Source organism: Triturus cristatus, chromosome 1_2 (assembly GCF_964204655.1).
Source record: "Triturus cristatus chromosome 1_2, aTriCri1.1, whole genome shotgun sequence".
Classification (NCBI taxonomy): Eukaryota; Metazoa; Chordata; class Amphibia; order Caudata; family Salamandridae; genus Triturus; species Triturus cristatus.
In genome coordinates, this window is record NC_140580.1 from 1,180,905,846 (window position 1) to 1,180,928,077 (window position 22,232).

A 22,232-nucleotide genomic window follows, 5' to 3' on the forward strand; every position below is an offset into this window, starting at 1 on the left:
TCGATGCTGGAGCTGCTCAGGGTTAGGGCTTCTCAAACCCTAGGTGCACTCACTCGAGGGTCCCTCGGTGGGCGTGCTAGATAAGCGTCGTGCAGGTTCTGAAGATGGCCGGTCCCGCAGGTCTCGTCACACCTACGTCTCTCAGCTGGGCTGATGAGGTAGGTAAAAGGTCAGAGATGGCAGGGACTCGGGTCTCGTCGAGCTGGGCAGTCTTGATCCGTAGGAGAGACTTACAGCAAACCGCAAGCGCTTAGGTGGTGCCTGCTGGTGCAGGGTGGCTACTCCTTAGCCACAAGGGAGAGTCTTCAGAAATAGTCAAGAGTTCCTTTCGTGGAAAGTGGTTCGTGATTCGGAGTTATCCGATTATCTGATTATCCAATTTGGGAAGGGGACTCGCTCCTACCTTTATTCTAAGAAAAGGGGCTGGCCCGTGACTAGGTTCTACCTATGGGTGAAGCCAGGAGGGGGGTGGTTACACCCCTAACCTTTGTCCGGCTTCGCGCCAGCTCAGGGGCTGGTGTGCCCCCGAAACTGGTTTGAGCCGGGCTATGCACAGTGAGCACCGGGGTGCCACTTGCAGTCACCTTCCTTTCAGCCCTGCCTACCTGGGATACACAAACCCTGTCTGGGACGGTGCTAACACCGCCCTCGACAGGAAACCCTTTGTCCAAGCTCCCCTTGCTGGAAGGTCCCCCAGCAGCAGGAGGTCAGACTTGTGTCTGGTGGCAGCATCCATTTTGTGATTCTGAGGCTTGAGTCAACTTTAACCGGGGTTCAAGGTTACTTCCATGTCGTGTCCCTCTAAAAGGGGGGAATGCTAACCCCGTCACCAGAACTGGCGAGGGGTTCGGATTCCCATTCGTATGACACCTTACTCGACATGTATAGGTGATGTGAGGCCAAAGTTAGCAAATGCATTAAAAGCAGTTGGCCCGCGTCACCATGGAACGGCTATTTAGGACTTGGTTCCGCAAGCCGCCGACGGGCTCAGCTCGCGCCAGAGCACCATCCCACATGACTCCCTGCACTCTGCCTTCAGGATTGATAAGGCCTGCCATAGGAGTGACTGATAGGAATCCATGTGTCCATTTTAGGGTTTAGGTGTAGGAATACTACACCTACAGCAACGGGTGATTACACCACGTGGCCCCAGCTGTCGTGCAGCCAGTTGTGTCAGATTTGGGCGGCCATTCCAGGGGTGGCATAATACATGCTTCAGCCCCTGGTAGGCCCTGGGTACACCGATGCCCTGGATACCTGTGGCATGCTGAGACAGGGACTGACAAGGCGGCCCAGTTCCAATTAGTGGATGCACCTAACGTACATGTGTGTTAATTTCGAGAGAGAACAGCTAGGCTGTGGGTCTGATTGGCAGGCCCACAGCCGGAGAAAGTCGTAAACCAATGAAGCAAAAGCAAAAAATCTGGGTGATCATAGGATTGCAGACCCTACTCTCCTACATGACCCCCCCCCCCAAACTTTGGGACAATAAGCTAACCTTGACCAGGTGAGTCTTCTTGCTCTAAGTGGAAATACCTGGAGAGCCCATCTGCATTGCCATGATCAGTGCCAGGTCTATGCTCCACTGTGAAGTCCATCCCCTGTAGGGAAATGGACCACCTAAGTAGTTTGGGGTTTTCACCCTTCATTTGATTTAGCCACAAGAGGGGCTTATGGTCGGTCTGAATCTTGAAGTGAGTGCCAAACAAGTATGGCCTCAACTTCTTCAGGGCCCAAACCACAGCAAAGGCCTCCCTCTCAATAGCTGACCAATTCTTCTCTCTGGGGGTCAGCCTCCTGCTAATAAAAGCTATGGGCTGGTCATGACCATCAAAATTCAGTTGCGATAGAACAGCTCCCACACCCAGCTCCGAAGCGTCTGTTTGGACAATGAATGGTTTGGAGTAGTCTGGACTCTTTAGGATAGGTGCTGTGCACATGGCCTGCTTTAGGTCATCGAATGCCTTCTGACAGCTTGCTGTCCACTGAACTTTTTTTGGCATCTTTTTACTTGTCAGGTCGTTTAGCGGGGTCACAATGGATCCATAATTTCTGACAAATTTCCGGTAATAACCAGTCAGGCCCAAGAAAGCTCGAACCTGAGTCTGGGTGGTTGGAGGAGCCCAGTCCTGGATGGCCTGTATTTTGCTCTCCAATGGTTGAACCTGGCCTCCACCTACAAGGTGGCCCAGGTATACAACCTGTGTCTGCCCTATCTGGCACTTGGTGGCCTTGATAGTGAGGCCTGCCTTCTGCAGGGCCTCTAACACTTTCCTCAGGTGGACCAGGTGATCCTCCCAGGTGGAGCTAAAGACAGCGATATCGTCCAGATACGCCGCACAGAAGTCGTCCAACCCAGTGAGAACTCGATTCACCAGCCTTTGGAAGGTGGCAGGTGCATTTTTCAAACCAAAGGGCATTACCACGAACTGATAATGCCCACCCGGGGTAGAAAATGCTGTTTTGGGCTTGGCCTCCTCAGCTAACCTGATTTGCCAATACCCAGCTGTCAGGTCAAACGTACTTAAGTAGTTGGCCGAGGCCAACCGGTCGATAAGTTCGTCTGCTCTTGGTATCGGGTGGGCGTCGGTCTTAGTGACCGCATTGAGACCTCTGTAGTCCACGCAAAACCTCATCTCTTTCTTACCGCCCTGGGTGTGAGGTTTCGGCACGAGCACTACGGGACTAGCCCAGGGGCTGTCCGAGGGTTCAATGACTCCCAGCTCCAACATTTTCTGCACCTCTGTCTTGATGCAGTCTCTGACATGATCAGGTTGCCGATAGATTTTACTCTTTACGGGCAGACTGTCCCCAGTGTCGACCTCGTGGGTACACCACTTGGTCTGACTGGGTGTCAGAGAGAACATATGTCGAAAGGATTGAAGAACCTGTTTACAATCCTCTTGTTGATGTCCAGAGAGGCTGCCACAAAAGACAACACCATCTACTGATCCATCGTCAGGGTTCTGAGAGAGCAGGTCTGGGAGAGGGTCACTCTCCTCCTCCTGTCCCTCATCTGTGGCCATGAGCAAGCCCATGCCCTCCCTGTCGACATATGCCTTGAGCCTGTTTACATGGAGCACCCTGTGGGGGCTCCGGGGAGTTCCCAGGTCTACCAAGTAGGTGACCTCTCCCTTTCGCTCAATGATCGTGTGGGGCCCAGACCATTTGTCTTTGAGTGCTGCTGGGGCCACTGGCTCCAGCACCCACACCTTCTGTCCAGGCTGGTACACAGTCAGAACAGCCTTTTGGTCGTGCCAAGCTTTCTGTAATTCTTGGCTCGCCTCCAGGTTTTTAGACGCCTTTTCCATGTACTCCGCCATCCGCGAGCGGAGACCGAGTACATAGTCCACAATGTTTGATGCCGGCTTTCTGAGAGGTCTCTCCCATCCTTCCTTTACCAAACAAAGGGGTCCCCTTACAGGATGTCCGAACAGAAGCTCAAAAGGGCTGTAGCCAACGCCCTTCTGCGGGACCTCTCTGTAGGCGAACAAGAGGCAGGGTATCAGGACATCCCATCTCCGCCGAAGCTTTTCAGGTAGTCCGTGAATCATCCCTTTTAGGGTCCTGTTGAATCTCTCAACAAGCCCATTGCATTGTGGGTGATAGGGTGTGGTGAACTTGTAGTTGACACCACATTCCTTCCACATAGCAGTCAGATATCCCGACATGAAGTTTGCACCTCTGTCTGAGACGACCTCCTTAGGGAAGCCCACTCTGGAGAACACTCCAAGTAGGGCCCGTGCCACCACAGGTGCCGTAGTGGTCCTAAGGGGAATAGCTTCAGGATACCTGGTGGCGTGGTCCACCACCACCAGTATAAACTTGTGCCCTGATGCTGTCTGGGGTTCCATTGGTCCGACAATGTCGATCCCCACTCGTTCAAAGGGTACCCCCACCACTGGTAGTGGTATGAGGGGGGCCTTTGTCGTGCCACCTGACTTACCACTGGCTTGGCAAGTGACACAGGAGCGGCAAAACTCCTTCGTATCTTCGGACATGTGGGGCCAGTGAAAGTGTGGAACAATTCTGTCCCAAGTCTTATTCTGGCCTAAGTGACCTGCAAGGGGAATCTCGTGGGCCAAGGTGAGAAGGAAACCTCTCAGAGACAAGGGGATGACCAGCCTCCTGGTCGCACCAGGTTTGGGGTCTCTTGCCTCAGAGTACAGGAGTCCATCGTCCCAGTACACTCTGTGGGTACCTGTGGCGTTCCCTGCAGCCTCAGCAGCGGCCTGCTGTCTGAGGGGTTCAAGTGAGGGGCAGTCTAACTGTGCCTTCCCCAGGTCTTCCCTGGAGGGTCCCCCTGAGCCCAGAAACTCAACCTGACCAGGTTCAAGCTCTTGCGGCTCAGTTTCCCTCAGTTCTTTAAGGTCAGCCTCCTCGGAGACTTGATCCACGACCTGGGGCAAGGGGGAAGGCGAAGCCTTGCCCTTACTGCTCCTTTTCTTGGAAGGTGTCTGGTCCGGTCTTCCAGGATCCAGCACCTGTTCAGTGGGGCATCTTTTGGCCTGTGACCTGGTCACAGCAAGGACATGTGCTGGCAAACCTAACATTTCCATGTGAGTCCTCTGCTCCACTTCTGACCATTGTGACGTTTCCAAATCATTGCCCAACAGACATTCTACGGGGAGGTCTGAACTAACCACAACCTTTTTCGGGCCACTTACCCCTCCCCAGGAGAAATCAACAACTGCCATACTGTGATTGGTAGTGACGTTGCTGGCATTGGTCACTAGGTAACTGGTACCTAGCATGATCTGTCCAGGGTCCACGAAGTTAGGCGTCACCATGGTGACACTGGCACACGTGTCCCTGTAGGCCTGAGCCACTCTTCCATTTATCAAAGGTGTCTGCCTGTATTTGCCCAAAGTATTGGGACTGGCATCAGGGGACATATCCATATCCCCTGTACAGACAAGGACGGCCTGAGTGAGCATGCCGACTAAGTCGTCACTCCCCTCGGTTCCCAAGGTTAACCCAACTAATGCCTTGGGAGGCGCACTACCACTGCTGACTGTACTAGGGGGCGCAGGTGCCTTAGGGGCTGCAGTGGTAGGAGTTTGCCCTCCTTTCTTGGTGCACTCACTAAACCAGTGAGTCTTACTTTTACAGTGTTGGCACCACCTTTTTGACTGGCCTTCTTGAGTCTTCTTCTTCTGTGAAGCCTGACCCCCACCCTCTTTGGTTTGTTGGGGACCTGTCGAAGACTTCTGGTCATTTTGTTCGTTCTGGTTACCCTTTTGGTCTGCTTTCTTCTGACCACCCTGGTTCTGATTCTGGTTCTGCTTGACCCTTGTTCTGACCCATCTGTCCGCCTTCTTTCCCAATTCTTGGGGAGAGGTCAGATCCGAGTCGACAAGGTGCTGATGCAACAATTGGTTCTGACAGTTATTTAAAATCTGTTCTCGCATGATAAGATTGTACAATCCTGTGTAATCAGTAACCTTGCTACCCAGCAACCAGCCTTCCAAAGCCTTAGTGGCACAATCGACAAAGTCAGCCCAATCCTGAGACTGAATTTTCTGGGTGTCCCGGAACAGCACCCGGTACTGTTCCGTGGTTAAGCCGAACCCATCAATCAGTGTGTTCTTCAGGACTTGGTAGTTGTTAGCATCCTCAGCTCTTGTAGTGAGGAGCTTGTCCCTTCCTTTACCTTCAAAGGAAAGCCACAGTATAGCTGCCCACTGACTTGGGGGGACGCACTGGACAGTGCAGGCCCTCTCCAAGGCAGTTATCCACTTGTGGATGTCGTCCCCTTGTTTAAAGGGGGGCACTATTTTACTCAGGTGTCTAGTGTCTATACCCCTGTCTTTCTCTCTATTGAGAATGCTGCCACCAGCGGGATCTAACCCACTTAATTTCTGCTCTCGGGCCAAGGCAAGTCTTTCTTTGGCGAGGGCAAGTTCTTCCCGCTCGATCCTCAGATTGACCTCCCGCATCTTTGCTTCATGCTCCCTCCTCTGAGGGGAAGTCATTCCTCTCTGAGAAGATGCCTGAGAGACATGTGTATGAACCGATCTGCCAGAGCCTCTGGAGAGAGACCTAGCTCGTCCGTTCCCAAGGTTAAGCCTGCTTGAGCGTGGGCCCGGGGCTCCCCCAGCTCCATTCTCATGCCTGCTTAAGTTGGTCCTCGTAAGCCTGCCGACTACCACTGGACCTTTGTCTGCCTCGTCTCCCGACAACTCGTCCTCGTCCTCTGTGTGGAGGTCGAGGTCTGGGTCACCGAGGGTTCCCTCTAAGGGCGGCATGTTCCCATCTGCACTGGGGGGACCTGTGTTAGAGGACCTCCTAGCATCGTACGCCTCTAAGAGACCTATCAGAATTGCGATGGTAGGGTTAGAACCCTGGTTTAGCTTCCTGGAGGCACACAGTTGTCGCATCTCCTTGAAGCTAAGAGTTGCATATCGTGACACGACCTGTGGAGGGTCACTGACCACTAAGGGAGTCTGCGAAGACTCTCCGTGGATCGACATGCTTTTCTAGTGAGGTGTAAGTGTTGCACCTACCTACACTATGGGTTTACCTACTGATCCCTTGCTAAGAGTTGTAGTCAGGGTGTGCTAAGCCCTGTTACACTACAACAGCCGGTTCAGTAGAACTCGGAGTATTCTAAGTTAAGTTATATGTACCTGGGTACTTATGTGATCTTTCACTGCGATATTCTTAGGATACGTGTGTGGTAAAACAACAGCAAGCTCAAATCCCAACCGCTGCTCACCAATGTGAGAAGTTGGCCTGATATGTAGTGCTCACTATTCTAGTGATCACTGTGTATCATTCCAAACGACCCTTATTGATGATTGGTTGTAAGTCAACCTTATAGACCAGCTATCCTAGTAGCGTGGATACGAGCAGTCTTTAGGCTAAACTCTAGAGGGCGTGTTAAGCCAGCTGTTTACCATCACATATACCCCTTGAACACCAAGTGAAAGGACACCACACAAGTTGTTATGAAAATAAAAGGATATTTATTTATAACAAGACTACCCTGGCTCTTTATGAGTCAGGGAGCTAAGCACACTACAAAACTCTTAGGAAAATACTTCAGTTGCACAATTTACACAAATGCCCGAGGGGCACGAGAAACCATCTACACTAACAGTGAAATGCGAATGGTTAGAGTCTGGAGGTACTGATTCCGGAGTGATCCGATCAGTGGGACTAAACGAAAAAAGGAACTGGACACTTGTAGAGCGAACCTGCGATGGAGCACCGAGATGCTCGAGTTACCTAGCCCGGAGGCTGCGGCTGCGTGAAGTTCGGCAAGATGTCGGGAGTCCTCGTGTAGTCTCAGGAGCCTGAAAGAAGAAGTTGCTGGCAGGCGACCAGTGACGATGTTCAGAGCGATCCAAGCCTGGATCGGTGATGAAGGAAACCTGAAAGCAGAGGGGACTCAGTTCTCAACCGCTAGCCAGCGATCGTGTGGGTACCAGGAGGGTACCGGCTGAAGTCACCTCGACCAGGTGAGTGGGTGACGTCGGACTCGGCTGCTCCTCGGACCAGGAGGCGCGGCGGCGACCAGGATGGAGGGCGAGCTGTCCCACGAAGGTGTCTGCGGTCGATGGTGCTGGGCCCAGGAAGGGGGCAGCGGATCTTGGCAGAGGCAACCCAAGCGGGGGAGTCAAGATGGCGTCGGGAGTGGACCAGGTGGGTCCGCGGTACTCCTCTGTTGAAGGGGAGCAAGAGCCAGTCTGGAGCAACCAGACTAGTGATGAAACAATCGTGGTGCGTCGTGAAGAGGGCCACAAGCCGGTCGGCAAGTGGTCGAACAACGCGGTGAACAACAAGGAGCGGAAGGGCCCCCACGCAGATCTCGGGGATGCTGGGGAGGCAGACTTCGATGCTGGAGCTGCTCAGGGTTAGGGCTTCTCAAACCCTAGGTGCACTCACTCGAGGGTCCCTCGGTGGGCGTGCTAGATAAGCGTCGTGCAGGTTCTGAAGATGGCCGGTCCCGCAGGTCTCGTCACACCTACGTCTCTCAGCTGGGCTGATGAGGTAGGTAAAAGGTCAGAGATGGCAGGGACTCGGGTCTCGTCGAGCTGGGCAGTCTTGATCCGTAGGAGAGACTTACAGCAAACCGCAAGCGCTTAGGTGGTGCCTGCTGGTGCAGGGTGGCTACTCCTTAGCCACAAGGGAGAGTCTTCAGAAATAGTCAAGAGTTCCTTTCGTGGAAAGTGGTTCGTGATTCGGAGTTATCCGATTATCTGATTATCCAATTTGGGAAGGGGACTCGCTCCTACCTTTATTCTAAGAAAAGGGGCTGGCCCGTGACTAGGTTCTACCTATGGGTGGAGCCAGGAGGGGGGTGGTTACACCCCTAACCTTTGTCCGGCTTCGCGCCAGCTCAGGGGCTGGTGTGCCCCCGAAACTGGTTTGAGCCGGGCTATGCACAGTGAGCACCGGGGTGCCACTTGCAGTCACCTTCCTTTCAGCCCTGCCTACCTGGGATACACAAACCCTGTCTGGGACGGTGCTAACACCGCCCTCGACAGGAAACCCTTTGTCCAAGCTCCCCTTGCTGGAAGGTCCCCCAGCAGCAGGAGGTCAGACTTGTGTCTGGTGGCAGCATCCATTTTGTGATTCTGAGGCTTGAGTCAACTTTAACCGGGGTTCAAGGTTACTTCCATGTCGTGTCCCTCTAAAAGGGGGGAATGCTAACCCCGTCACCAGAACTGGCGAGGGGTTCGGATTCCCATTCGTATGACACCTTACTCGACATGTATAGGTGATGTGAGGCCAAAGTTAGCAAATGCATTAAAAGTAGTTGGCCCGCGTCACCATGGAACGGCTATTTAGGACTTGGTTCCGCAAGCCGCCGACGGGCTCAGCTCGCGCCAGAGCACCATCCCACATGACTCCCTGCACTCTGCCTTCAGGATTGATAAGGCCTGCCATAGGAGTGACTGATAGGAATCTACTACACCTACAGCAACGGGTGATTACACCACGTGGCCCCGGCTGTCGTGCAGCCAGTTGTGTCAGATTTGGGCGGCCATTCCAGGGGTGGCATAATACATGCTTCAGCCCCTGGTAGGCCCTGGGTACACCGATGCCCTGGATACCTGTGGCATGCTGAGACAGGGACTGACAAGGCGGTCCAGTTCCAATTAGTGGATGCACCTAACGTACATGTGTGTTAATTTCGAGAGAGAACAGCTAGGCTGTGGGTCTGATTGGCAGGCCCACAGCCGGAGAAAGTCGTAAACCAATGAAGCAAAAGCAAAAAATCTGGGTGATCATAGGATTGCAGACCCTACTCTCCTACAGGGACTATGTATTTCCTAAAAATGAAAACGTGTATTTTAAATGCATTTTTGCAAACAAGGGTTTTCTTCAGGAACATTTGGTTTGTTTGCCCAAAATGGAAAGTGGTGATAGAAAAATCTGTATGTTTTCAGAAATTGATATGCTGATGAAGACAAAAGGTTGCAATTCCAAAACACATTTAAAGTTGATACTTGAAAGATATGTCAAGCTGAATTGAGGCGACTTATTGCTGTGGTTATGTCCTTTGTGTCACGAGGCATGTGAAGATTTGAATGTTACTTTATCAGTCAGGTGGGGGCATTAAATATTGATAAATGTTTCCCTAGCATTTCTTCTGGTACTATCACCTGGAATACTTGGGTGGCACTATGATAATCCTGCTTAGGGTGGTCATAGTGTAATGTTTGCATGTGCTGTCAATATTTTACAGTGATAAAATTTGCTAGTAGCTCAACAGGACTTTCCTTGAGCTGAAGTAGCTCTCAATACAGAAAAGGTTGGAGACCCCTGGTATATACTGTACCACAGTAAGGAATAGTGTGCACAGAGTCCAGTGGAACCCCGGAGGCTTACACCCCAGCGGTGAACCACCAATGTAAGAAGCTGGCTCAGTATATACTGTACCAAAAGGTAGGTATAGTGTGCACAGAGTCCAGTGGAACCCCTGAGGCTTACACCCCAGCGGTGAACCACCAATGTAAGAAGCTGGCTCAGTATATACTGTACCAAAGGTAGGTATAGTGTGCACAGAGTCCAGTGGAACCCCTGAGGCTTACACCCCAGCGGTGAACCACCAATGTAAGAAGCTGGCTCAGTATATACTGTACCACAGTAAGGTATAGTGCGCACAGAGTCCAGTGGAACCCCGGAGGCTTACACCCCAGCGCTGATCCACCAATGTAAGAAGCTGGCTCTGTATATACTGTACCAAAGGTAGGTATAGTGTGCACAGAGTCCAGTGGAACCCCTGAGGCTTACACCACTGCGGTGATCCACCAATATAAGAAGCTGGCTCAGTATATACTGTACCAAAGTAAGGTATAGTGTGCACAGAGTCCAGTGTATCACTAGAGGTATAGCAGTGGTTAAAGTAGATACTACCTTACTCTCTTTTGTGGCTGTGTGATTGAGCAATTTTTGGGGGTAGATCCATGGTTCTCCAACGTTCAGGTTGACACTCAATAGGCACCACCAGCAGCACTAGGACAGCCGGTTGCAGAGTGGAGGGTGCCAATGTTAGCCAAAGAGTCACCTCGGTTGGGGGCTGCTCATAGGCAGGCCACTCAGTCTTGGGAGTCGAGCTCCAGGGGTGAGGGTAAGGGTAAAGGGGGTCCCAGGTTGGCACCAAGTCAACACCACCAGCGGTACAGTGGCGGGAAGATGCAGGGTGCTCAGGAGGTGTCGGGAGCCCAATGTTTTCATATTGAGGATGTCTGCTACGGAAAAGGACTGCAGGCTGAAGCCAGAAGACTGGATGAAGAGAACCAAAGACTGGAGGATGAAACTGAAGAGCAGCTGGACACCAGGACACAGGTGGTCGGGAACTCAGGGGCTGTGGGTACAAGGGTGTCTTTTTGTGTCGGGTTCTGCTCACCAGTTCCAACCGCGGTTGGGGGGTGGGTACCCTTCAGGATGAGGCTGCGTCGAAGAGGTGGTGAGTGGAGATCGTCCTGGAACATAGGTCAGGATTGCCGTGTGTGCAGGTTGGGAACAATGGGTCCCTTCCCTGGGGTGTCTACACCCCTTAGTATGCCACCCTCCAGTGAGAGGGGGGCATAGGCTTTTTCCTGATTGGAGGGATCACCCAATCTCCAAGTTGGCAAGGACTGGAGCGGGAGCCAGCTGCTGATAACAGCAAAAGTCTGGGGGCAGCTAACAAAGGCGGCAGGCTTTTAAGCTCCCTCTTGGAGGACTATGCCTATCCTGGGGGAGGAGGCATGACACCTCTGCCCAGGATGTGCTTTGTTTACAGACCCAGAGAGCAGATGCTCTATACCCAGGGGTACCAAAACCTGTCTGGTTGTGGCAGATTGCTTGGAGCCAGTCAGGAACCACACCAGGTCTGGTGGTTTTACAGGGGGCATCTCAAAGATGCCCTCTGAGTGCAATCTTAATTAAATCCCACACTGGCATCCGTGTGGGTTTAATGAGCTGGGAAGTTTGATCCCAAACTTCCCAGATTTCAGTAAAGGCATCATGGAGCCGTGGAGTTCATGTTGATAAATTCACAGCCCATGTACTCAAAATGGCTCCACTGCACTTACAATATCTGTTGTTGGCACAGGCACTGTAGGGGCATACTGCTCTTGCAGCTATCCCCTCACCTGGGTATTGTGCACCCTGCCTTTAGGGCTGCAAGGCCTGCTAGAGGGGTGACTTACCTATGCCACAGGCAGTGTTGGTGGGCACGCACACAGGGATGTGTGCCATGTCGACTCTTCAGTTTGGTCTGCACGACAACGCGTAACCTGCAATGGCAGGGTGGGGGTGTTTTGGTGAGGGGTCTCTGAGGGTGGCACAATGCATGCTACAGCCCTCAGAGGCCCTCTCTGTTCACAAGGCCCTTGGTACCAGGGGTACCTTTTACAAGGGACTTGCAGGAGCCCAGAGGTGTGCCAATTGTGGGCACAAAAGTACAGTTTTGGGAAAGAACACAGATGCTGTGGCCTGGTTAATAGGATCCCAGCACACACTCATTCAAGTTTGCATCAGGTATCTGACAAAATGTTCGGGATTAACAATGCAAAAAGGGGCACTTTCTTATAGATCTCTATTCATTTGATAATTATCATCAGTTACTTTACACTTTTTCCACGCCAGAAGCGCAGTCATGAAGTGAACTGATGTGTGTGTGTCAAAACTTGGGCCCTGTAAGGGAAACAGCCCTAGACCTATAAATGAGTCCGCCGAGAGGAGAGGCATAGGTGGGTCTGTAAGGAATCTGCAGCTAGATATCGTCTCTACCAGATAATGCATTACCTAAGGTAAGTAACTTGTTCATCTGATAGAGACTTCTAGCTACAGATTCCTTATCTTTGAATAGATAGCCAAGCCATACTTCCTGGCGGTGGGCTATAGACCGATTTACTAGACTAAAGTCCTGCAGGATAGAACAGGCGAAATGCCCGTCCCCCACGGACCGGACTGTCCAGGCAGTAGTGTTTCGCAAACCGGTGCAGTGAAGCCCACGTTGCAGCCTGGAAGATGTCCAGGACTGGCACTCCATGAGCCAATGCAATGGTCGCAGACTTCCCTCTGGTGAAATGGGCTTGTACGCCCTCAGGAGGCTGCTTCCTAGCCAAGGAAGGAAGATCTTAATGCAGATAAAGACCCAGCGCGAAATGGTTTACTTCTGCACTGGCCGACCTTTTCTTTAGCTCCCAAGCAACTCACAAAGAGTTAGTCATCCACCCGGAACTCTTTGTGTGGTCAGGGTAGAATGACAATGGTCTTTTTGGGTCCAGACAGTGGAGACGTTCCTCTTCCTTAGAGGGATGCGGAGGAGCAAAAAAGGTGGCCAGTGTCCCAGATGGAATGAGGTCACTACTTTAGGTAGGAATGAGGCATGGGTGTGAAGCACTACCTTATCCTGGGATGAAATAAGGCAGCTTGCAAACCCTCCAGGCAAATGTTATTGCCACTAGAAGGGGTGTCTTGATGGTAAGCAGCCAGAGGGGACAGTTATATAATAGCTCACATGAGATATGCGATAACCAGATTGAGATCCCACTGTGGCATAATCAAGGGCGTGGGGGGAAACATATGTTCAAGCCGTTTCAAAAATCTATTTACAACAGGTGACTTGAATAAAGAGGGTTGGTCCAGCAACTGAAAGAAAGCGGACAGAGCAGAAAGATAACCCTTGAGTACCCAAAGCCCAGCCCTCCCGGGCAAGAGTAAGAGAAAAAAAAAAAAAGAATATTCAATAGAGAAGCAGAAAAAAGGTCAATAGACCAATCTGTACAATATTTTACAAATGTTCGTCAATGGCAGGCATATACAGTGTTAGTGGAGGGCAGCCAGGCCACCAAAATAACATCACATACTTCGGGAGAAAGGTCGAAAGCCATCAACTGTCGCCACTCAATCCCCACGCATGGAGGCACAGAGTTGACAGGTTCGCGTAGAGGACCTTCCCATGCTGCTGCGACAGAAGATTCTCCCGAAGAGGCAGCCTGACTGGAGGATCAATACTCAGTAGAAACAGCTCTGGATACCAAACTCTCCTTAGCAAGTCCGGAGCGACAAGAACGACTTGGGACCGGTCGCTCTTGATCTTCTTGAGAACTCTGGACAAAAGTGGTATGGGTGGAAAGGTGTACAGGAAGCCTTAGCTCCACTTGCGACGAAAAGAATCCCCGAGCGATAGCTGCCTTGGAAACTCCAGTGAGCAATACTGCTGACATGGCGCATTCGCTTCAGAGGCAAACAGATCTAACCAAGGCGCTCCGCACTGTTGAAAGAGACCGGACACCATTCGTGATCCACTAGGCATCTAAGGCTGAGTTGGTCTGCCCTGGAGTTCAAAGAACCTGCCAGGTGTTTAACCACCAGGTTCATGCCCTGCTGTTCCAGCCACATCCAGAGACAAAGGGTCCAGAACCCCACCCTGCCCTGCTTGTTGCAGTACCACATGGTGGTTGTGTTGTCCGTGAACACTTACACCAACCTCCCATTGACAGAGGGAAGAAATGCTTTCAATGCTAACCGGATCGCCAGAAGCTCCAACAAGTGGAAAGTGGAGCCCCAATGCCGCCGTAGAGCAGTGTCCCCTGATGTCCACCTCTCCTAGATGGCAGCCCCATCTCAGGATTGATGCATCTGTGTAGGAAGCTGGCTCTGTATATACTATAACAAAGTAAGGTATAGTGTGCACAGAGTTCAGTGGATCTCCAAAGGTAGGCAGACTAAAGTAGATAATACCTTACTCTCTATTTGTGGTAGTGTGGGCAAGCAGTAAGGCTTTATCAGAGGGTAGTGTTAAGCATTTATTGTACACACTCAGGCAAGAAATTATGTCACACACACAAACACTGAACGCAGACCAATGTTTTTGTATCAAAATTATTATTTACTTTGTATTTTATTTTCTAGAACCAAGCCAGGCCTGGTACAGGTAAGTGTAATTGTACTTTCAAAGAATAATGGAGTTAAAATGCAGCTGAATGCAATTGGATTGGTTAAAGGTAAGTCATCTGCTTGTAAAACAGTTTGGATTACGTTACCAATTACTTGTCAAGTTACTTTACAGATTATCTTTCAAGTTACTTTTTCTACTCAGTGTGATATGCCTAGATATCACACTGGGACATTTCCTACAGAAAAAATAAGTAAATCAGTTTTTGTAATTTGCAGTTTCTTAGTGTTTCATACAAACCAACTCCACACACAACAATTTTCACAAGGAAGCAGTTCAATGCAATCCTAAGGGAGAAAATTAAGTTCTCGGTTTGCAGGCAAGTGCTTGGTTTTTGGAGTTTGTTTTCTGGGGTTAGAACCAGGGTTCCCCCAGGATCGAGAATGCACTCTAAAGGGCCCTTAGCAGCACTAGGGTGGCTGGGTGCAGAGTGCTAAGGCCCTATGTTATCCAATGGAGGCAGGGGGCCTCCGGTTGGTGGCTGCTCACGAGCAGGCCATAAGATTGAGGAAGCAAAGCTCCTGGACTTAAGCTCAGGGCAAAGGGGGATCCGAGTTAGCACACAAGGTGCACCCCACAGCGGCGGACGGGTGCAGAGTGCTGTTTTGGCATTGGGTGCCCTGTTTTCAATGGGGGTTGCCGGTTTTGGATTTTGCGCAGCAGGCTTGGTCTAGGAAGTCTTCCGGGAGGAACCAACAGCGGGGCAGGTAAGTTGGAGGGCTTGGCAATACAGGTGCACCCCCGATTCTCTTCTCCAGGGAGCAGGGCGGCTGGACGCTGAGGTGGCTTTTGAGGATGGTTTTCACCTTACTGGGCCACTCGCGGTTGGGGGGGGGGGGGGGAGCGGGGGGAGGGGGTGTCTCCGTGCAGAGGATGCAGCCGACATCGGGGAGTCCTGGAGGTGTCAACCCACAGTGGACTCGGACTCTGGAACGCTGGGGGACCTCGCTGGGACCGGTGGGCCACTCAGGCAGTAGAAGTCTGGTGCAGTGGTGGTTCCAGGCGTCGAGTTTCTTTGTTCTCAACTAGCTCAGAGTCTATCTTGGGAGTTTCTTTTTAACAGAGCTGCTGTTCACAGAATACCCGGTCTTGTTGAAGGCAGTCAGTCCTCCTAGGGTTTCTGGAGGATGCTGACTGCAGGACAAGGTAGCGTTAGGCGCAGGATCTCTGTAAGCTGCAGGCGGGCCGGTAGGGCTGGGGCCCAAGTCAGCTCTTCTCTGCAGACTCCTCTGCTGGGTGTCTTCTTTTGTCATCCTTCTTCGTAGGTTGCGTGAATCTGCCTGCTTGGTTCAGGGCTGCCCCCTAAATCCAGTATTTACTGGGCGTTTTAGGGGTCTCGAGGTCAGTAGCCAATGGGTTACTAAGCTTAGGGTGACTACACCCTTGGAGTGCTCACTCCATGTGCTGTGGAGTTGGTGTTGACAAATTCCCAGCCCATGTACTCAATATGGCTTCACTGCACTTTCAATGTCTGTGAATGGGCACAGACACTGTAGGGGAATATTGCTCCTGCAGCTTTGCCCTCACCTGTGGTATAGTGCACCCTGCCTTAGAGATGTGGGGCCGGCTAGAGGGGCTACTTACTTATTACACAGGCAGCAGTAGGTAGGCATGGAACACAGGTATGTGTGCCATGTCGACTTAAGTTTTATCTGTACCAAAACGCAGAGTCTGCAATGGCAGTGTGTATGTGTTAAGTCAAGGGTCTCGGAGGGTGGCACAATACATACTGCAGCCCTCAGAGTCTTTCTCAGGTCACAAGGTCCTTGGCACCAGTGGTACCTTTTACAAGGGACTTAAATGGGGGCCAGAGGTGCGCCAATTGTGAAAACAATGGTACAATTTAGGGAAAGAACAAAGGCACTGGGAGCCTGATTAGAAGGGACACAGTGCACACTCAGTCAAACTGCATCAGAGATCTGGGAAAAAGTAGGGAGTTACTGCAACAGAAACAGACTTTCCTACAAAGCCGAAACATTGGTATCATAACCTGAATATCCTGTACTCGCAGCTTGGGAGGATAAACCCAAAACTGCACTGTGAAAGGGAGCGTCTGAGAAGGAGTCAGTTATAATTTGGGCACATTTATAGAGAACCCCAGCAAATGCAGGAGGTCTGCCATAGTCTCGAGGTGGGAGACGACAGCTTGGGGCGAGGACGCCTTCAACAGCCAGTCGTCAAGGTAGAGGAAGACTGGCATCCCTGAACTGCGCAGATAAGCGGCAACTACCACCATCACCTTGGTGAACAACCGAGGGGCACTGGTAAGGCCAAATGGTAGCACAGTGAACTGAAAACCTCATGGCCTACCTTGAAAAACAGATAGCGCCTGTGGGCCAGCAGGATGGAGATGTGAAAATACGCATCCTGCAAATCCAACACTACCATCTAGTCTTCTTGGTCCAGGGCAGACAAGAACTGAGCCAGTGTGAGCATCTTGAATTTCTCCTTTTTGAGGAAGAGATTGAGGAAGAGATTGACAGGTCGGAGGTCCAGAATAGGATCGAGTCCCTTGTTCTTTTTTGGATTCAGAAAGTAGCAGGAGTAACAACCACTGACTACTTCTGAAACTGGAATCTTCTCTATAGATCCCTTGGCCACAGAGCTGCAACTTCCTCTCGGAGTAATAGTTGATCCTCCGTCAGCCGTTCTTGAGCTGGTGGTAAAAGAAAGAGGAAAAGACAAACGGAAGACAACAGCCATCCCGGACATTCTTCAAGACCCATTTTTCAGATGTTATGGGCCACCAGTGGAGACGTTGAATTCTCCCTCCAACTGGACTGGCATTGTCTTGCAGAACCAAACTAGCAATGCTTGGAGGCTGCAGCTGCCAGGGTCTGGGTGGCAGACGCCTTCCGGCTAGCATTTCCACGAGCTCGAAATGCACAACATCCTCGAGCAACTTGTGAAGTCTGTGCAGGACGGTGGCTGGGGTATGGCTCACGTGGCTGAAAACTCCTCCCATGGCCACGGAAGAGATAAAAGGAAAACTGGATACAAGGTGTTGCAGCGAGGCCCAAGGATCTGGCCGCAGCCCTAGATGCCTTAAAACGTTTCAATGCAGAGTCTGCCTTCTCTCCGAAGAGATGAGTCCCTTCAAAGGGCATGCCCATGAGGTTGGCCTGGACATCGCCCGAGAAGCCGGATGTTCTCAGCCAGGCGTGAGGCCACCATCAAACGAAACAGCTCTACCCAGCGAGTCAGTTGTTCTAATCCACACTTTGCTGCAGCTCTCCCATACTTCACTGCCGGGGAGAGCACAGCCCAGGCCTCTTCTGGGACCTGTGGCAGCACTTGCGCAACAGTTTTCCAAAGGGTGTGCGAGAAACATCCCCATAAGCATGCAGTGTACACAGACCACAACACTAGGTTGGGGGAAGAAAACGTACTTTTCCCAAGTGCATCCAGCCTCTGATGCCGGGGGAGCGAAAGGGAAAGCACCATGTGATGTGTAAGCCTGAACTACTGAGCTCTCAGCAGGAGTTGAGTGTTGGCTGAGGGAACTTGGATCACCCGGAGCCAGGCGATGGCGGCGTCCAATTGTCCAGTTCACAGGAGCCTCTGTGCTAGGCTTGGACCATGTGATGAGGACATCTGGCAGCGCTTCAATAAAGGACAAAAGGGAGCCAGATGTATAAGCCCCAGGTTGATGCACTTTGCTCAATAGATGAGTCTTGACCTGCATCAAGGGCAACTCAGGTTGAGGACCTCTACTGCCCTACTCACCACCATGGCATAAGATGCTCCCTCCTCCGTAGCCACACAAGGCATAGAGAGCATGCCAGTATCTGGAGAACTGTCCAGTCCACTGGCTTCTCCAAGGTGAAGCAGAGGTCCGTTTGAACTTCTTTTTCTTATGCCACTTCCCTGAGTGTCCCGGGAACCTCGAGTGTGAAGAAGAGGGCTTGGGGCTCCTGAAGCGATCCTGCGACCTTCTCTTCCTTGAATGGGACCGGGACCTCCAAGGAGTCGTGCTCGACTGTCGGGTCACAAGGAGCTTCATGGATCGATACAGCAAGGCATTTGGCATCATGGCCCGGCAGTCTGAGCACGACTTCGAGTCGTGTTCAAGCTCAAGACACCACAAGCAAACAAGATGGGGGTCAGTTACCAACATGGCACGGTGACAGGAGCCACACGGCTTGAAACCTACCCATCTAGAAGTCATCCTCAACACACAAGAAAGAAATCTTGACAAAATGTCCGCGCCTGGGTGGCACCTATAAAGGTGACCGCGACATCACAACAGACCACATCACGCGGAGCCGAACGGAGCTACCCGACGGCGTGCAGGGGTATTGCGGACACAAAAGTTTCCTGGTCCAGTCTGACGCTTTGGAAATTCAAAGGTAAGGAATGTGCAGCTAGAATCCTTTATCAGATTAAATATTACCTGGTAGCTGCTGTCAGAGACGTACGACCGCACTCACGGCTTTGCGTCCTCTCAGCATGTTGCCGGGTTACTGCAGCCCGAGCGGGCCGTCCTTCCTCTGTTTTGATGCACCTACAGACACGTAACTAAGAAAACAGCCTCTCACTCGAGCAACGGCTGAAATCAAGGACGCATCAGCTCAGCGATCTCCATGCCGGTCAAAATGTAAAAGTTACTTACCTTCGGTAACGTAATATCAGATAGACACAGTTTAGCCGCAGATTCATGAACTTTTTCAGCAGTCTGGATCCAGAAATTTTTCAGCAGTACCTCTGCGCGCCGAGGACGACGTCGTACGACTCCACAACGACTGACTCTGGTCATGACAGCAGTGGGACCATATAAATCCCCTCCGGCGCATAGATGTCAGTTTCCTCTGTGAAACCTACCGCATCAGGACGCGGAGCCACCATAGAAACGGGTTGTGGAAACAGTGTGCCAAAAAGATCAGAAATCTTTGAAACATTAATAAAGAAGGACATCAAATGGTATGTTAATACCAGACATGGATTTGTAAAGAGAACCCGGAAAAAAATTAACAAAGCACGGAGTAAAATGAAATCCTGCACTTTGAATAAGCATATTGCAAGGGAAGAAAACCTTATAGTTTTTAGACCATTCATCAGATATCTTTGAAACCCTGTGCCTTCGTAAATAACGCCAATGTGAGGGAAGAAAACCTTATACTCTATAGCCCATTTATTAGTGGTAATGAGTGGCATGAGAATAGGAAAACAAAACCTATAAAAACAGGACCAAACTGATTGTTGAATCACTTCATTACGTGACGTATTGATAGAGCCAATACCAGGTATGATGATACCAAACAAGAACTTCCAAAGAAAGAATAAATAAACCAATACTGCCCCCTGGTGTCCAATCCAGTGTGAAATAGAAAACATTCCCCACCATACCGACCACACCCCTTTGGAAATGGACGATATGACAACATCCAAACAAAACCCATGTGGCCAGGCCAAGTGGTCTGTTGAGTCGCAACATAAGTTGAGATAGTGAACCCCGATATATGTAAAACCAGTACCGAAAAAGGATATAGCCTTTCCCTCATAAGTCATTCGGGGAGGACGGGCAGCGAGTTAATGAATCTGCAACTAGACTGTATCTGTACCAGATATTATGTTACCTAGGTAAATAACATACACCTGATCGAGACATCTAGCCGCAGATTCCTTAACTTTTGAATTAAATACCATAACTATACTCCCCTGGAGGAGGGTCTGCGAACCAATCCTACAAAGATTCTCAATGAGAACCAGCCGGTCATAACTAACAACCGACCAAATGTACGTAGGAATAGCAAAACAAGAGCTTGGCTCTCAACAGAATAGAGGAAGAGGTGTGGGGCTGCGGCCAGGGCGACTATCTCCGGAATCTGGGGATCACAGTTCGATCCCCGGCACCGGCAGCAGATTAGCCCAGCACCATGCGACTCTGGTCAATAGCTTACTTAATCTTCCCAATGGCCCCCAGCGCCTAGAGACCCTTACGGGTGACTGTTCACGATTTACAAATGTGGATTATTATTTATTAATATCCACGATGACGAACACAGAACATATAAACAAATAACCTTACAGGCCAGAGAGAAACGGCCCTTGAAGAAAAAAGGGGAAAAACCCCTAAAGAGCCACCTGTAAGTTAACAGACATTATCCTTTATCCCCCAAAGGGAAAGAGAACTCGTTGACCAAAAGGGCCGAGTGCAAGACAAATGTCACGCAATCCACCTTCTACACAACAATAAAGAAATATCAGAGAAAGAACTGTTCTGATAAAGTCCAAAAGAAGGTCTCCCAGAACTCATTCCATTATATCAAAATGAATGAACACCAAAAGAAAGATGAACAATAATACATCCATGGTATAGAGAATTTTGTTTGAACAAACGAACACTCGAAGGTTACATAATGCACTGAAAAGGGATTAAAATGACACCAGTAGGTTTGAATTTAATATTGATATTCATCAATTATGTCAGTTGCAAAACAAGGTGTATCACCTGGACATATCATACATAATATATATAAAGTTCTGTCCCAATAGACTCCGAGTGGTCTAAGAACACAGAGCATCGCTGGCCCAAATGTACTGCAGGAACGCAGGTATCTCCAAAGCCTGCGCCTGCATGGCCTTCAGTGTCATGGTTCAAAAGTCTGAACATGAGTGAGCCGTGGGCACGCTCAAAATACCAAGGCAAGCCAAAAAAGAAAAGGAATCCTTGTTAGCAACAAGCTTATGCAACAACACTTGTGAAACAAAACACAATTTGATCACAAGTCCGCCTCAAGAAGAAAGCCATGATTTCTAAAGATGAAAAGCCTACAGCACCTGGTATTCCCAGGCGGTCTCCCATCCATATACGAACGAAGCCCGACTCTGCTCAACTTCTGAGATCAGACGAGATCAGCTGCTTTAAGGGTGGTATGGCCGTAGGCCCAAGGACTTATAAAACACAGAGAAAATAGATACATATCCAAAAAGACAGGTAATATATATCCTCCAGACGGATGTGGGAGAATAACAAGAGGAGTTTCCTATAAAGCATAAAAACTCCAACTATTAACTGCATGACCATCATGTTCTAGGAAGGAACAAATGAATTACCTATACCCTCCTACAAAGGAGAAGGCCACTAACTTCTGTCTTCTAAAGAACACACCGTAAACTCTGAGTTTACTCGCACAATTTTCCAAAAAGTGAATCACATTATAAAAATGTAGACGTGCAGTCCACTCAGAAATAGAAACAACCTGCACCAAAAAACACATGAAGAATGAAGCACAAGAAGATGCATTCAAAAGAACACAAAGAGAAAGCCCTAAATCCATCAGTGCACACCACAAGAGTAGTGAGGACATACTACTCGGATTAATTCTCACTAGTAAAGACCAGAGTGTCCCTTTACACCAGACTTAACCACTGGCATACCAACATGTCCCTATTACAGACAACGAAAGGTCGATACCATGCACATTTTAGCATACTGAACTGCCTCAAAGAAGCTTGTGTCAGAAAATGTAACCTCTTCAGCACAAAGCTCATCCTCACAGGCTAAGGGACTAAGGGAAACCTCCCTCGGCTATCTAAACGCATCCTAAACAAGGAAAAAATGGTACTGAGAACAAAACATCTGCTCTCACAGGACAACAAATGGTCAAAACAACGGACATGTAAAATGCCCTAACAAAGCTAACTCGCTTATAAAGGAATAGTCTGCATCTCAAGTATAAAGACAAAGTTACCCAGTAACAAAAGACGAAAAGTAATGATTCTGAAGACCTGTGTCCGTCATGGAAGCATCTTAACGCTGAATCTGCTTGACCTCTAAAACGGTGGCCACCATCAAATGGCAAGTCGACCCAAGTCGTCTAGACAG

The 22,232-nt window shown here is 50.2% G+C and overlaps 1 protein-coding gene and 1 pseudogene across 1 annotated transcript in view; both read right to left on the minus strand.

Annotated features, from left to right (window-relative positions):
* Positions 1-22,232, minus strand: part of GLE1 (GLE1 RNA export mediator) — a 336,359-nt gene that overhangs the window by 259,467 nt on the left and 54,660 nt on the right. The gene's annotated exons all lie outside the window — the stretch shown is intronic.
* Positions 21,173-21,291, minus strand: LOC146868975 (5S ribosomal RNA; annotated as a pseudogene).